The 16,676-nt window shown below is 37.1% G+C and overlaps 1 protein-coding gene across 2 annotated transcripts in view; it reads right to left on the bottom strand.

Moving 5' to 3' along the window:
* The window catches only part of SEMA3A (semaphorin 3A), a 253,424-nt gene that overhangs the window by 34,513 nt on the left and 202,235 nt on the right, over positions 1–16,676 (bottom strand). The gene's annotated exons all lie outside the window — the stretch shown is intronic.

Genomic DNA, 16,676 nt, shown 5'->3' with positions numbered 1-16,676 from the left:
AGTAATTAAACATTTATGGAATCTCCTTAAAAACTGTGGTATAGCATGGCTTCCTAATTCTATGTATATGTTACTGATGTTTTTTATTGGTTATTTGGATATTTTAACTTTTGATCAATACCCTAAAACAAGAACAATATTGAGACAGCTGTGATGTTCATAACTTAAATAATAATGAAGTACATATAAAGAAGGCCTTTTATATCAAGAAAAGTATTAATGTCTTAATGTCAAAAAAATGGTATAAAAGTACATCAATAAATGAAAATACATAAGATACAAAGATACTGATTAGTTATTTAAAAAAAAAAAAGTCAGCAGTTTTGGGAGAAAAGTTTATAGAACTCATAAAACAAAATTCATACCAGTGGTGAATCTGACTCATCACTGTATTTTACAGCGATGGACGCTTCAGCTGGTATCTTTCACTATATTTGGAAAAAAAGAAGGCATATCCAACATCCAACAGATTTACCAATCTGTTTTATAACCATTTTACATCATGCTGGGATAATTAACTATGAACTATATTTAACTACTCAAAGAACCCTGTTTCTCTGTGAAATTATAAGCTATTTTAGCGTCATGCGTTAACATCTTTTCAGTGTATGTTTATTGCCATGTAATCATGGAAATAATGAACTTTAGTTTGTTTTGCCAGTTTGCACTATCAGTCCTATGAACCTCATTGCCTTAATAAGGATGGCGGTGTTTGTAAGCAACATATTTTATATATTTATATATATGCATGTATGTGTTTAGAAGTGTCTATTATATGAACACAAATGGTGCCATAGTTTTTCTTTTATATGTTTATATATAATACAATTCCTACACTGGAAATACCTTGAGTGTTCAAGATGTGGGTGAGTTGCATTCTTACACAAAGCTTTAACAATGCTCGCTGAATTCCCTGTTATACCCAGGGAAGTTGCCCCATCCCTGGAGGTGTTCAAGGCCAGGCTGAATGGGGCCCTGGATTACCTGGTTTAGTGGATGGCAACCCTGTCCATAGCAGGGGCTTGGAACTAGATGATCTTTGAGATCTCTTTCAACTCAAGGCATTCTATGATTCTACGATTCTTTTTTATTAATTCCTAAAATTTGATATGGATTTGACTGCTTCTAAGTTGAAATTTTCATGGAACTGTATGTGCCATAACCCTAGAATTTTACTGTTCATTGGTAATGCTCAGTTCACAGCCGATAATTTTAAATGTGAAGATAGGTCTGTTTTCCTCACAGTTTTCCTCATGGTTTTTCACTACATCATTCATCAAGAATAATTTAATTTGTCATTTGATTGCTTAGCTACCCAGTTGCATAAGATCCTTTTGTAATTCGTCACAGACTTCCTTTGTCTCACTCTGCTGAATAACTTAGTATTGTATGAAAACTTTCTCAACTTGCTGTTCAACCTCTTTTTCAGGTTATTTATGAACATGTTGAACAACAGAGGCCACAGAGCAGACCTCTGTGGAATTGCATCTATTACCTATTTTCTATTAAAATAAATCTTTTTGGACAAATAAAAACAAAAAAAATCTGTGATCAGCTTAAGATCTGCACCCCACAAACAGGAACTCAAGCTACTAAATTTCCTTTATTTTTAGCTTATTTAGTGGTTTTCAAGTTACACTGACACAACGCTTAAGATGAATTATATCTAGACCATATTGTAACATGGTTAATATCATGGTTGTTTTTCATATGATCTATCACAAGAAACATGCAGCTACATTCTGAAAATCTCTACATGGCAGCCTGAGGAAGGATTCATCAGAGAAAGAAGACACCCAGACACTAGTCTGGGCTACTGAATATGAAGAATTTCTGGTCTGAACACACATGGTTACTTTTACAATTTTAAGGTCTTAGTGAAAGGGGTAAAAAAATACATTCAAACAAAACCTAAATGCATTCCCCAAATGTTTGAATGATTTCTCTCCAGCACAATGGGTTTTGTAAATCACAAGATATCAAATTCTAACATAAATCACTATGTTATCGGGCATCAAAATTCTAACTTTACACTGCCTTGTGATGAGCCCATGGGGAGTCCCATTTGAGTCAATAATATTGCTGATATAGTAAGGGTTATATAAACTTGCCCTAGGTTAGCATATTATTATTATTTTCTTTCCGTCTCATGATTTTACAAGTGAAACTAGAACAGTAAGAAAGCCTAGTGTTACAGAAATACAAGAATTAAAGAAAAAATAATAAGAGATTGAAAATATGCATCTAGCAGAGTGGTAGCAGAAGAAAGGGGTGATGAAGAAGGCAGATATAATTAAGGTCATATCCATAGCACATGTGAATATGCTTTGTACATATTTCTTAGCAGTGCTCATCTGGGAAGAATTCAGATTTTCCATTAGTGATTAGTAATCCTAACTACATCTCTGCAAATAGAATGCTCATACAGCCACATATTAGAAAATATCTACTGTACATCATGGAATATTTTCTGCTTAGTAGCACTTGTGTTTCTTACTATGCAAATCTCAGGTTGTGTTTCCACCAGGTTAAATCAATATGTTTTAGTCAATAAAAGAATGGTTTTTCATGTTATATGACCTTTGTTCTTGTTACTTAGTTTTTTGTTTGTTTGTTCATTGTTTTCCCCCTTCCATATTATATCTTGTGCCTATGTAAAGAATCAAATAAACGGAGAGCAGGCTATAGGTGTTCAGATACAGATAAAAAATAGATTAATTTCTGTTCAGAATGAATATAATGATCATATAAGAAAGTCACGATTGGGCGTGTATATGTTTTCAGAGAGAATTTAGTAGGTTATTTAGCTGAGACACTTAGGGTTGTGTAAGCTAGTGATCTGTAGCATACTCTCTACTGTTTAATTAGCTGAGGATCTGCCTGACCTGCCTGAGGCTTGATGCATGCTGGCATTTAACTCCAGGTCTTCAGACCATGCTTACAAGTAACTGTTTAGGGCCATGATGAATCAATCAGCCAGATGGCTGACAGTCACGCAACACAGTACTCTCCATGGACTGTGTAGTGTTTTTGCATTGCTCTTCTTTGAGGAAGGGAAGGGAGATATTGTCCACAGATGAGAGACTTATGCTTGACTCTCCTAATTGCTCAGCCATGCAGCAGAAGAAAGAATGTTATCCATGAGGGTATATGTTCAAGTATTGAGACTGCTTGGCCTTACCTTGCAAAATTAAACAAGTTCAGTATCAGGAGCTCCCCGTGGGAATTTTAAAATGGTTCTGTCAGGGCTGACCTATTTCGTACATTCAACATAGCTACATAAGAAGTGCTGGAATGAACTTCAAGCAAGTTTTATTGAATAGAAAGTGGGACTTTGATCCAAAACCACTGATGACAATTGTAAATTCAGTGCACTGCGGGTGTTGTGGATAGATAGGATGACTTCAAATTTCTGTACGTGATCCACAGGATATTCTGAGACCCTAAAACTGTCTTCAATCAGTGGAACGCTCAGAAAAGCCATCACAATATTTCAATATGCTCTTGCTTAAAATGACTGTCCTATTGGCTAGAAGTCCAGAAAGCATGTTTTGTGAAAATGGATTTAAGAAATAATTTGACAGCAAATAATTTGCAATGATTCATTGCTTTAAAAAAGCACACAACCATATAATGTGGAAGAGTGCTTTAAAAAACAGCACACATCAAACAAACACGTCTGAAACATGTTTAAGCATGATCAAAGGAGAAACAAAGCCATGGCATAAACATGATCAAAATAAAATTGCAGCTAAAAGCACTTCTCTGATCTTGTAGCCAATGTGAACAAGCTAAAAATAAAAACTTGTATTTTGATTTAAAGCAATCAGCATCAAGAAGCAGATTATTAAAGCACACACCTTTCTCAGTCTCCTTTTTCCAATTGTCCTGACTGTGGAGCTATTTCTCAGCTCCCACATGACACCTTCCTAGCGCCACTTTTTCTGTGCCCTTCTGCAATTACCAGTTCTGCAGACATTTCATTGGCAGCAGCCCATTAAACTGTCCTTCATGAAAAATCTGGCTCTTTATGAAAACGACACCTTGGTCCAGCTGCCTCTATGATTTATATGCCATTGTTTGCTTAGTTAAGTAATGAAAATGTGTTTTGCTTATTTCAGCACTTTGAGTTCAGAAAAAGCTAAGGAAAATCGATTTGCATTTGTTCTTTTATAAATGTTACTCTTTAGCAGCAACAATCATGCAGACACACACACACACACACACCAATAGGACGAAACAACAAAAATCAGAAATTGGATTTCTAATAGAACTATATTAGCATTTTAATGAAGATATATAAACTGGAAGGCATAGAAATTGCTTTTTACTGTCAATATTGAGCCAGCTGAAGGAACAGAAGCTCAGGTCATCTCTTCATCATTTGGCAGGAACAAAAGGTCAGTTCTCTCAGGAAATGTTTTATAAAGAGTTTGAACTGGATGCCCCTATTAATGTATAGTTATGGTCAAAATGACTAATTTACCAGTTCACAGCAAGAAACTAGGGAAATTTTATGCTCAGTAAAATTGAAATTGCTATAATTTAATGAAAATTACTGGAGGGTGAGTAGGACCCGGAGGAGAAAAACAGTGCTAGGGAATCTGAAATTAAAAATTTAACAAAAAAAGAAATAGACATCTACTCAGGACTTCATAAATAGTTACAGTGCCTCTCCACTGAGACCCAGCAAAGTCACAGAAGCAAACACTGTCCTCAGAAAATCTGCTCTTGAAATCATAGCAAGCTCCACTACCCACAGAAAGGAGAACTTATAGCACCAGACACAGGTGTGCTTAACAGAGCCATGGGTAAGTTCACCAGAGGACAAAGCTTTTGATATATGTTGATGAGAGAACTAAACTGCTTTGAGGTTTTAGTCACTCAACTGTAGTACACAAAACACTGAAGCACCCAAAGCTCTTCTTCCAAAGTCTGCTCATTTTAATTCTTCCACTTTCACATATCTCTTGTAAGCAGTGAGTCAGGCAAACACAGCTGAGATCTCGTAGATTCACAGTTTAGAACAAAGCTCCTCAACAACACTGCTGGCATCAGACCACATCCTCAAACTGGGAATGCTCTTTGCACAAGGGATAACTTCAGGCTGCTGTGGAGCTAATAGTAGGGATTTGTGGTAACTTGCATTCAGATGCTGACACAGAAGGTAGAAGCAGATAGAGACCACAGAGTAGATGTGATTTAAATACACTACTCCCAAAGTCATGCACAGGTGGAGGTGGCACTCAGATCATCCATGACTGAGATCACATCAGCCTCCACAGGGTAAGAAACACTATAGTTGCTCATTGATGTTGCAATGGAAATTCTCATCAGAAAGTTTTAAAGGTTCGTAACATTTATCAAGCGGTTCTTTTTTCTTTGAGTCAAGCCAGACTGATAGTCAAGAACCACAATCTTCTAATACTGCTGATACTATTATCCGTAATAGATTTGAATGCCCTCCTCATATCCTTTAAAAAAAAAATCACTGACACTAGTGAAAGTAATTATGATTACATAGTTGGATTATCATATGGACTAAAAAGTTAAAGCTTTAGCTAAGCTTTCTTGTAATTTCAATTGCTTTTTTTTTTTTTTTTTTTTTTTCCTGAAACAGGATACAGGCCAGAGCTAACTAAAAGGTGCTCATTAAAAAAAAAAAAAAAGATGCACGATGCTTTTATTCATGCAAATTCAGCACCAGGAAGAACCCAGTCCTTATGGTTTCTCACTGCTTTGACTGTGGGTGTCACCACTGCTATGGTGTCAAGTGATTTCAAGAAGAGCATAGTTTTAATTTATGTTACTTAGCATCTCCACATTGTATAAACAAGGCCTTGAGTACCAGCCAAGGCTTAAATCAGTGCTACTACTCCGATATCTACATATAATATTTATTGCAACTAATATTTTAGCTTACACAAGATGGAGGAACAAGAAAATATTGAACTCTGATGCAATAATCAGTTTCTGAAGCCTTTGTTCTATAGAGACAACAATAGTTTTGAGTTCCTAGAATGGCTAATTATATGGTGAAGAAAAATGAATGCAAAAGTTCAGTAAAATGATAGCTTAATTCTCAATATAAATTAGATTTCTTACAAAACAATGGTTATGATCTACCCACCCTCTTTAATTTTAAAAAGGTGATTATTATCTCTTTACAGAACAGCGACCAAAATTAACACCTCTTTTCCATTGCTGACTATTTTTTGAGGTGTTATATATCTGTCAACACCGTTAATTTTAAACTGTTGTACTTGTCCCCCATAGAAAATAATTGGGAAACTGAGAAAACTACTGTCCTTCACAGAATGGAAAGATTTGCAGCATATTGCCTCCATGTAGAAATAATTTAATCTGACTTTTCTGCATTTCCCAGCTTCTCTATTGAAAAAAGGAGTTAGATGATGTTAGAAGAGAAAATGATGAGAGTTTCAGCTAAGAACCTGTTTCTTCCACCCTCAGTCATTTCTCTTTTCTTAACGATGATACTTTGAAATTAAAATACTGGAAAGCCTGTGCCTTAACTGTGTAACTTCCATCTTCAGAGCTCTGGCTTAGTGACAATAACTATACAGTCTTTATGTTAAGAAGTGATGTATTACAGGAGGAAGTAGAGTAAGGAGACAATGAAGGCAAAAGATTTTTCTAATTTGAGTGACACACACTTTGGCAATCAGAGTAGTGCAATTGTTCTGTCTTTTGTAAACTCTGAGGATTCACTGTTATAGCACAAGTTACTGTGGATACCCAAGCAGTTTGTGGTAGATGACCCAAATTCAAGAGACCAAACCTGTTTCATTGCACTCATGATTTTCTCATGCCTGCCTAAATATTGCAAGATCTGTGATTAAGTCTTGATGCAATAATCTTTTTCTTCATAACTTGGAAATTAGAGGCTCCAAGAAAGTGTTCTGAGGGCCGAGGGAGCATGCTGCAGCACCATCAGCCCAGCTCCTAGCACAGCATGATGCAGGAGCCAAGTCATAGAATCATAGAATCAATTGAGTTGGAAAGGACACTTAAAGGTCATCTGGTCCAGCTCCCTTGCAATGAACAGGCACACCTACAGCTATGTCAGGATGTTCAGAGCTCTGCCCAGATTCACCTTGAGTGTCTCCAGGGACAGGGCACCCATCACATCTCTGGGCAATCTGTTTCAACGCTTCACCACCCTTACTGTAAAAAACTTTTTCATTATATCCAACATAAATCTCCCTCTTTTCATTTGAAACTATTTCCCTTGTTCTGCCACAGCAGACCCTGCTAATGAGTCTGTCCCCTTCTTTCTTACAGCCCCCCTTTAGATACTGAAAGGCCGCTACCAGGAATCCCCAGAGCCTTCTCTTCTCCATGCTGAACAGCCCCAGCTCTCTCAGCCTGTCCTAACAGGGGAGGTGTTCGAACCCTTGTATCATTTTTGTGGCCCTCCTCTGGATATGCTCCCTGGTTCTATGTGAGGAATAGCTGGGAATTTACAAGGCAACCGCATTTCACTGAAGGGAATGTTAGACAGCCATCATCAGCACAACTGGCAAAGCATGAAACCTTAAACTGAACACCAGTAACTTGACAAGTATGTCTTTACCCTCTGTATGTCTCCTTGGGCTTAAACTCTTAAAATGTCAGCTCCATGCACTGCTCAACTCCGTCCCCAGCAGCAGCATTCATCCACATGTATATTTCTTTTTTTTTTTTCTGCCTACATCATGAACTAATATGGCCCTTATGTCAAAAATAATCTATTTTCAGAATAGGAAGAAAACATCCAGAATTTGTACTGCCAGGTTCAATTTGAAGTGTGTGAAAGGGGTCTTATAACTGTAAAAACAATCTCTTCCCAGACATCATTTCAAAAAACTAGACAGGACTGTGCCATCATCTCCTCTCACAGTGAGGGACAATCAGTCATCAGGAAATGATCCTCAGTCTGAACCAGTTCCCAAGCAGTGATCCAGCAGAGAATGTTCCTGTAGCTATTTCCTACCTTTCCAATCTTGTACAATTTGATTTCTTTGTTAAATTCTTTAGATTTGACCACAAAACGAAGGTCAATTTTGTCAAACTACAAAAAAAGATTTTGTTGTTATAACTAACTTTCACAGCAAGTGCAAAGCAACTTGACACAAAATCCTTTAACGTAAGATTAATGAGGGATGGCAGCAAAGACTGGAAAAAGGACTGGGTGAGTGGCTGTTTTTAATTGATCTGTCAGTGCAGCACAGCAACGTGAAATGCAGCAAGGCATCTGTAAGCGGAAGCAAAACCCCTCAGCACAATCTGAGGTATTCAGAGTGATGACATCAGCTATGACAACCTTTTCCAGTAGTCATATGAGAAAAACAAGTGATTCCAGCTTCGTTTCAGTCAGCATAAGGAATTAACAGCATTTATACTCAACTGAAGTAAGTGTACTAATTTATCAATGACATGAAACTTAGATCTGTTATCAAAATAAGCAAACAAAAACAACAAATGAAAAAATAAGACAAAATATTTGATAGTGTATGTGTGCTTAAAACCATGGAGCTGCTTGAAATAGCAAAGGTCCACAAAGTTACCATTTGCACTGCTTTTTAAGAAAGTTGTTCTCTTCAAATTCTGTGTGACTGGTACGCAGTTTTATTCCGTACAAGTAAAATCTCTCTCTCTTTTCTTAATTCACTGATAGCATTTCTGAAATATTTGATGCAATTACTGTAATTTTTAAGAATGAATACCTTCTTGGTGTGACACTGTATCAGTCTCATAATCTCAGTATTTTTAAAGGCGGTGAGGGAGGAATTGCAGCACACATGTTTGTGATACACAAACAGCAGGGAGAAGAATTAGCAGGAAGCTTAGCAAAAGTATTTAAATAGTAATAAAAGAATGAAATGTAGGAAAAAATATTCAGTAATGAACAGGAAACTGCAGAATATGTTTAAATAATGGTTTCTACCAGTAGAGGTCTGGCAAAAAAGCATTAAAGTGGAAAAGTATGTCAAATATGAAGCAGAACTGAGTATTAGTAATGACAAGCCATTTTATAGCCTTGAGATGATTCACTAGTTCATGGAAAATGGTTTTGCGCCTTTCCCTCTCATGGAGCCTTTTCTGCCTTTAGCATGAGCTCCTTCAGAGAAGCAGAAGAATAGGAAACAGAGGTTGAAGGAATGAGCGAGTGACGAGAGCTGTGCCCTGTGACTGAGCTTTCATAGCACGTAAAACAGTATCATAGAAATTAGGAAATATAAAATACAAAAAAGAAAAAAAAATTGTTTACTTATTTGTTCATTTGGTTGGTTATTTCTATGTGGTTTGGGAATTACCAGTACACTTTTAAAACCTGCAATTACGTATAAAATGCAGATAGTGGCAGTTCTACTTGCTGGACTTACTGCCATAATATTGAGCCATCACTTCCATACGTGAGAAGCATACTGGTAATTATGAACATGGTCAGCTGTATTTTCTTCCCTTTTTTTCAATCACATTTGGAACTTCTAATTTTTTCTAAGATGCAAGCATGCAACCATGGGTTTGTATATATATGTTTATACATTTGTACTGAACACTGCAAGCCATTGGTTTTAATATATGCTTGTACAGATCCACACGAGTTTTTAAGCTTATCTATCAGGTGTACAGGCCATTTGTCTTGTTGTAAAGAGTCACTGAAAGCACAGGAGAAATCAAGAATTAATGAATTTGACAAAAGACAGTTCCTTTTGTTTTCTTCAGCATAACTTATGCATTGTTCATTATGCTGTTTTCCTCAGTTTTGTATGTCTTGTGTTAAACGCACAAAATGAATAAGACATTGAGTTGTCTGCTGTAAACGTTATATTTGTCCAGTGTTCAAATTCCCAGTCTATAAAAACTTACTATTTTCTGTTGTGGGCACTATGAAACTTAAATTCTGCATCTCATGTCTTTATTCTACATTGCCTTCTGCTTGCAAGGAGCTGTCAGTTTCCAGCATTTTAAAAGTTTTTTGTTGTGTTTTTCTTATTGGCAACTCTTGTTAGCTCCAGGAAAATCCCTAGTAAATCTAATGCCCTGTGTTTCCTACCTACTTTTCTTTCAAGTTCCAGGGTTTGAGAAGTCTGAATTGTACCTACAATGTTTCTGTGCATGAGCACTTCCCCCTGCACAAACACTTCATGTCTGCAGAGGGCCTTGTTTAATCTCACTGTCATCAGTGGAACACTTACTATTTATCAGGCAACTTGAATTTTACTGAAATAGCAGTAAAATAATCAATAAACATCAATTCTCAGATATACGGCTATGTTCACAGATAACGTATTACAACTGAATGCTTTCAAATATTTCATAAGAACTGTGCAGTGAATGGGGAAAGTGTGTAACACGGTTTTTAAAATAACTTTTTTTTCTATTTTTCTGAACATTGATGTGAATAAAAGATCTTGGTCCCTGAAAGGTTGTCAGGTTTCTTCTTATACCAATTCATCTAACAAAATCTTCCTGCAAATCTTGCTGCATTGATCTGAACAGAAATCTTTACATACCTACCAACACAAAAGGAAAAGTGTACATATAAGCACATGTTAATTTTTTTTTCCGTAATCCAGGAAACTAATAAAAATATGAGGCAATATCATGCTTCTGGAAGCTATGAAGAGCCCAGGAACATCAGATCTTGCATGTTATCCATAAAAGAAATGGTAGTTCCAAAGTTTCAGAGTATAACACTTACTGTCAAAATGGGTAATTTTCCTTGATAACACTACAGGACATCTTATCTTTCCAACACGTGAAATGTTCAGCTTACAGATACTAGTGATAAGGATTTGAGTATTGGGAGAAAAGGGGTTCAAAAAGGTGGAGTCCATTTTTGGTGGCTTACTCAGCAGGCTTTTGGATACTGAAGCTTCCAGAGTATAATGTTGCTTTTAAGATTCTTAACAGCAGTGCTATCACATTTCACTAACATGGTCCTTTTTTTTGTTTACTACCGCATCATCTGAGGTGTTCACTTTCTGGTGAATTGGTTTTTAAAACTCAACACCTTTTTCTTTTTTATTGCATAGCGTGCAAAATGACATACCTTACATGCTTATTAGAGAATGAAACCTAATAGACAGCTATCCAACAAGTGTGAATTGATACATGCCCATGTAATCCTATAAAAGAGCAAGGGATGGGGTACATTTGATACCACTTTGAAACCTAAAAGCTACACACTGAAGCCTGAGTTAAGTAATATAGGATGCTCTACAGCTGACTATGAAAAATCCAACTTGGCATTGCAGTAAAATAGGCTATTCATGGCCTACTGCTCTGACAAAAAAATTAAAGACGTCAAATGAGAATCCATCTGTCAAGTCTTTTCTTCTGGTGATCTGTCCATCATATATGAGAACTGTGATTCTGTGAACAAGGTATTTGGGTCTGCTTTGTTTATTTTATCTGTTATTTGTTCAAACATGCTACTTTTACAAGTGAAAAATAGCTATCCATTTGTGTCTCCCATTTGTCCTTCTCCCTTCCTGTTCTTCCTTACACCACTGTCATGAATAAGGCTGTAAGGACTAAATTATGCTGATGGTGACATCTGTTTCACCCTTTTGTTTCACAGATGTTGCCTGGTGGAACCTGGAGAGGAACCCAGTGAAGTGGTTTAAGCAGAACTGGAACAGTATCTGTCCTGGACACACTGGGCTTGCAGGGCTAAACAAAGAAAAATTGCTAAAAGCTGTTGTATCAATTAAAATGCTGAAAAAAGATGAAAACTGATCTGCTGGGAAATTACATGCCAAACTGAAATATACAGTTTTGCAACCAGGTGTTTTTGCTGCTCCTCTATTGAAAGGTTACAAAAACATCAAAATGTCTTACAGTTACAGCACAGAAGGGTCTTCAAGATGTAAAATTTGATACATCATAGTATTTCACAAATAATTAAAGTTGCAATGAATTAACAAATCTGAATTTAATTACAACAGATCCTTCAGCAACATTTCTTGATCTTGCATGCTCTGGCTCTGTGCCTGTTTGATCACAAAGTATTAGGCCATGTCCTACTCAAGTACAATCAGTAGCCATAAATACTAAATACAGTAGAAGTAAGAATACATCCGTGAGAATTGAGCTTAATATTAGCTTTGCTGTTCTTTGCTAGTGTGACTTTTGAATTGTGCTCTTGAATTATCTGAATGTATTATCATTTTAAAATACATTGATGTTTCCACTTTTCTGTAAAAATAGTATTTTAATACAAGACAGTACTTAGCAATCTAGTACCAGCCATCAGTTTGATATCAGCCATGACATTATTTAATTTTCAGAATCACAGAGGTTAAAGCTCACTGAACTATAAACAGTTGGAAACATGGAGTGTAATCCCAAGGCACAGCTCTGCACAAGCTGTAATTTAAATCATATTGCATGCTAAGCTGAAAAGGCAGTGCAGGTCCCAGAGGGCATGAATAAATCTGCAGTCACTGATTTGCCACACACATTTGTGTTGGGATACTGTAACTGCGTAAATGTGATGTCTTCCTTTAGTGCAGAGGACCTGTCATCTGCTGAGATTTGTAATTAAATAACCCAAAGAACAAAAGCAATTACTTAACCTTACAAGCATTCAGACTGGAATTTACACAATTTCATGAACAAAGAGAAGGGGAAGTTGTGGAGACAGCGAGAAAGGGAGGCTTTGAGTCTGCAACATAATTCAGCTGTGTCTAATGCTAGCGGAGGTTTTAATGTATAGACGAGGTATTCAAATACCTGACTTACTTTGAACTATGAATTCCTTCATCACAAATTCCACTCTGAAGTGGATGTTTGCCCGTTTAAGGAGCCAATTATGTTACCGCTGGCTACATGCCACATCAGGTGTTGGCTTTGAGCAATCAGTTGTGTTAATTGCAAGCAACACTGAATGCCTTTTGGGACAAGAAATTCATGGTTCAGGAATGTTAGTGTAAAGGGGTTAGGTTCAGCCCATTACCAAGAGCAAATCACCAAGTCTGTGTGAGCTGCAAAGCAACACTCACGATTTCATGGAATGGAGGAAAGAGGTTGGAACAGACTCAGGTGTTGTGTCCTCACATAGAATCACAGAATCACTGAATCTTTTGAGTTGGAAGGGACCTTTTAAGGTCATCTAATCCCATGCAATGAACAGGGAAATCTACATCTAGATCAGGTTGCTCAGAGCCTGGTCCAGCCTGACCTTGAATGTCTCCGAGGACAGAGCTTCCACTATTTGCTTTGCTAAATGTGCTGGGCATCTCAGTCACTTGATGCGTTTGTGGTGGAGCCCTTCAGCCCCTCAGCTTCTCATCCCAGATACTGTGTCCTTTCTGCTTCAGTTCTATCATGTGTTCTGATCTGGGCAAACAGCGAAGATATTGGTTGAAGAGAATACTACATCATGAATATGGTCTCCTCTACATGTATTGGTATTTACCTTTTTCCATTTGACATACTGGGAAAATAATAATAAAAATGTATATTTTTACAATAATGTAGAGAAAATATACCAAAAGCATTAATAACAGCAAATGACATAAATGAATTTTAAGAAGCAGATTTGTATAAAAATAGACATTGAAGAAATAAAGTATATTGTTAATGACATGAACTGAGCACTGCACCAAGCAGAAATTAGTAGATATATCTTGGATGTAGTGGAGATATTTTAATTTTTTATCAGCTAAAGATCTGGACTGTGGCATTTTTGTAGTATCTAACTTTGTTTCTGTACCTGAATAACACATTTTAACTAGTCTATCTATTCACAAGAGTTGATTTCCGATATGCCTGCCTGTGAGTTGCAGCACCAGCACAGTTTAAAAGAAACCTGCCCAAAGACAGGAGGTGATGAATGGGTTGAATTGGTGGAGATAAAGAGAGTTTATATGTGGCAGGGAAGGGTAAGAACTGGTACAAACCTCAAAGTCTGCAGGTGCTTAGAAACAGTATGGAGGCTCAGGAAGTGTCTCTAATAGTCTTTAGAGGCTCAGTCTCCAAACTCCGACAAGATTGTACAAAGAAAACTTCTCAAAACAAAGCCATCTTCTTTCTCCTTTTAACACAGACTAAAACTCTGCCAAACACTTTGGTCTGAAGCTGTGAATTTCATTAAATACAATGCAACTTGCTTAGCGCTCTCCATTCTTGTACTGCTGAAACCTCTAATTCTCCACCGCCCCCCCCACTGCAGCCAGCGTGCTCCAGTCACATCACACTTAACCTTTGCCTTGGCTTCTCAAAAAAGAATTTGTTTCACTCTATTCACGGCTTCAACAGTTTGGCAAACTGCACTTGAGTGCCGCATTGGGCCTTTATATTGAACACACTAATCTGATTGTTTTTCCACTCTACAAACTTTGGGTCAACAATCAAGCTGCTGCCAGAAACTAATTAATTTGCAAACAGGCCCCATTTTCACAGGGGGAGAGCTTTTGAAACCTATGTCAGCAGAGCTGGTCACACCATGGTGACATGTATTGTCATGGCATCCACTTTTCTGGGTAATTCTCCTCACTAATTTTTCACCACACACATGAACTCAAATTACCCAGTCAACAGTAAATTTCTATTGAATGCCCACCAAACTCTAAATGTGGTGTCCTGAGAAGAGGAAATTGGTATTGACAGGGTCAACACTCATTAAATTGATGGCTAGAGCAGAAGGGAAGAAAAGGCACAAGAACATACAAAAAACATCAGATGTGTGTCATATCTCAATGAAGGGGGCTGTAACAGAACCCTTCCCACTTTGTTGAAATCACTTAGTATTCTGTGGTGTGATTCCCTACATGCAGATCTCTGCTTTACTTTTCTTGAATAACTGGCTGGTTACTTTGTTAACAAGAAAGAAGGCAGAATTTGGTACCTGAAAGTCACTGTTTTTCAACCATCAGAGCAGTGGTGAGCCCTCACAGAGATCTCAGAGATCATGGGAAACCTAGCAGAGTTTGCAAGGTCTGTAGTACACACACAGTGCCTTTGGCATCAGGCCACCTTAATCTGATTTACACCTTTGTAAAAATAATAATTACAAAGAAAACCAGGTTGTGTAACTTGAATTGAGGGCTACCCAAAAAGCAAAACGAAGTGCAGTCTTAGAACCCGAACATTACACCAGTTTTGGACAAATTACTTTTCTTATTTCTTTTTTTTTTTTTTTAATTTTCCTATTGAAATTCATCTTCAGGGAAAGAATTTTCAGTAAGACTTCCAGACAATTAACTGGAGCATGAAGGTAATGTGTTTATATTTATACATATAGGTATGGGCCTTTTATGTATAGATATACATGCATGGTCCTTTTAATCACATATTCACTGAAAGTAGTACACAAAGTTGCCCATTGTCAACTGCAAAAATTACCCATTGAAGCTGATACATATAAATAAACAATCCTTCGTTGTCAAGTAAATATAAATATAAATATAGTAAGTAAAGAGCTGGAGACATAGAATGAGACTGTGATTCCTGCGGTGTACTCCTGCAGCTGAATTTTTGCACAGCTCCGACATTTGGAGGTGGCAGTTGAGACTCAGGTTTGTCCTTCTATGTCTATAATGAACAACTCACCTGGGTCATTAAAACTTGATTCTGACCACCCAAGCAGGATCACTTCATTTGTTCAGTACAGCCAGGTACACTGACTTATTCACATCAAGCCAGACCTAGCCAGAGCTTGTTCTGGCACATTTATCCAATTTCCTCCTCAGAAAAGTCAGAGAATGGCTGAAGGAAAGGGCAACACTCTTAGGTCTCACCCTGACATGATGTTTACCATGTATTTATGGATTTTATTGGATTGTTGACATGATAGTGTACTCACCAGTAATGTAAAAATTAAAATTAAAAAAAAATCTAGCATTTCTAACATATTACCAATAGATCAATTCAATGTACATGTGTAAGCACAGATCCCAAAGCTGGCAATCACTTCCTTTTTTCTGTTTAGAAAGAAACTGCAATGATCTTTGGGGACTGGGGTCATATCTCACAATACTTGTTTAGAGAGCTATAAACTTCTTTCCTAAAAACTGTACTGTGTGCAGCAGAAAACTTTATCTGGGCTCCTGTGGAAACCACGCATTGAACTCTGAGCTCTCCCATTATTTTTGATCATATATGCTCTATAAAGAGGGTGAGTCACAGCACGAGTTAGCACAAAGCATGGTTTCTAATCTACACTCCCAGCTATTATTTTTTGGTGTGGATAATAAGACTGACCAAGCTAACACTCATAAATGAGAACATGGTTTACCATGTGATATACACATATCCTAAGTCAAGTGTTACCGAACTAATGTGTATCCTAACTTCTTCAAGCATACTGTGGCTATAACTCAGACCAATATGTTTACTGATGCAAGTCTTTTTTTGTAGTTCATATTCTCTAGAGTGTCAAGATGTTCTCAAAATGTGTGGTCAGAACCATGGGGATGTCCTCTTTTGTTCTTCTTTCCTACTCTCTTTTTCCACTCTAGCCTCAAAACTCATCTTTTGGCTACCTTTATCAATTTTTCATACCTAACTGGAACAAAATCTCATTCATAGCACTTAAGTTGAATGAAGAAAATGATGCAATCTTCATAGAGAAGAGGAAGAGGAAGAGGAAGAGGAAGAGGAAGAGGAAGAGGAAGAGGAAGAGGAAGAGGAAGAGGAAGGGGAAGAGGAAGGGGAAGAGGAAG

This window comes from Numida meleagris, chromosome 1 (genome assembly GCF_002078875.1).
Source record: "Numida meleagris isolate 19003 breed g44 Domestic line chromosome 1, NumMel1.0, whole genome shotgun sequence".
Taxonomy (NCBI): domain Eukaryota; kingdom Metazoa; phylum Chordata; class Aves; order Galliformes; family Numididae; genus Numida; species Numida meleagris.
This window is presented reverse-complemented; position numbering and strand designations above follow the sequence as displayed.